Here is a 1,588-nt window from a genome sequence, read left to right as displayed (position 1 = left end):
GTGTGTTTCATTTAACCACGTTTATATCATGTAGCTCTTTGAACCACGTATCACATATTAGAGTGACAAGAATAGATACTACACTTGATTTTAGCGAAAAGGCCGAGAAAAGTTTGGTTAAAGTCGTTCCTTCCTTCATTATTTATACCTACGTTTGCATCCCTTCACTCTTCGCTGCTACATGGGGGATAAATATATCTCGAAAGAGGACATTTTAGTCTTGATTCATAGAGATATTGAAGTGGCTGAGGAGTTTTCTAATGTGTAACGAGGAAAAGGACACAATAGATCTATGATTCAAGTATGTGTGGTCTAAATCTATATAGATTTTAAAAAAATTGTGAACTATTTTTTAAAATAATATTCCTTTGATAATATTGAAAATATAATAATCATATAAATGTGATAAGTAATGTAATTTAAATAATTTAATTTGAAATTATGATAGGTTATATTAAAAAAATTAGAAAATTAAAAATTAAAAAGAGTAAAAGTATTTAGTTAATTTTAATGTTTTTTAATATTTAGGTTTTTATTATTTCATAAAATATTTTTTTGAATAATAATTTAAAATTATTTATTTTTTGATGTGACGAAAGTATAACAATGAAATTTAAATTGGGCGGTTTTATAATTTGGTTAGGAGTAATTCAATGTGTTGTTAGATATGCTTGATTAGTTGACATTGGTGTCAATCCCGGTGATCCGAATTGGTTTGGATATTGTAGTATATAGTGTTTGCAGTGTATGATGAGTATGTAAAATGTTGGCAAAGCAGAACAGTGGAAGATAGGTATGTATGTATGAAAGACAGTAAGTAGTGGTTGTTTAGTTCGTGGATATGTTTCTTATTGTGTCTGAGTTTTGATGTTGGTTGTAGCAATTAGTTTCATGATCTGGATGTATATGCTTTAATGTATATTGCAGTCTAGTGATATTCAGTTGATAGTTGACAGGATTGCAATGCTCTGCATTATTGTCTCATTGCAAATATGATAGCACATTTTTTATATGTTAGTTGTCATTGCTCAAGATTATTGTATTCAAGTTTTAGTGCTCTAAAAGTCATGCTCCAAATGTTGTGCTTTAGAGATATATTCAGTTGTGCAGTGTTTGACAGTTCTATGAGCTTTGGTTTGCCTCCGGCTTTTGATATCTAATGTTAATCATATTAATTATATGTTATTCATGTCCTTAATTATTCCTATGTTGAGGTGGATCGTGTTCTTTATGCTTCAATAGCGTGTTCTTGTGGAAGTTTGAGGTTATGATCATTTCGGGTCAGGCGACCTTGAATGCTTTTCTTATTATTATTATTTTTTCTCTGGTGTTTATATCGTGTGATCTGACCATTGGAGTATCTTTTGGGTAAGTTTGTCCAAGGCTGACTTTATGTATATGCTTATCGGTACACACTCACACATACATATACATATCATGCTTGGAGATATACAAGAGATCAGAGCGAAGTATGAGCAAAGAAGGTGATGAGTGAGAGAGTTGGGTGAAGACGAAGGACAATTTTAATGCGATAGTGTTTTGAGTGTGAACAGGCTAATAGTGAATGAGTTGTAGAGTTTCTTAGCCG

At 31.3% G+C, this 1,588-nt stretch overlaps 1 pseudogene; it reads right to left on the bottom strand.

Annotated features, from left to right (window-relative positions):
• On the bottom strand, window positions 1–114 carry LOC131066105 (U2 spliceosomal RNA; annotated as a pseudogene).
• Window positions 115–1,588: the final 1,474 nt, after the last annotated feature.

This window comes from Cryptomeria japonica, chromosome 11 (genome assembly GCF_030272615.1).
Source record: "Cryptomeria japonica chromosome 11, Sugi_1.0, whole genome shotgun sequence".
NCBI lineage: Eukaryota > Viridiplantae > Streptophyta > Pinopsida > Cupressales > Cupressaceae > Cryptomeria > Cryptomeria japonica.
This window is presented reverse-complemented; position numbering and strand designations above follow the sequence as displayed.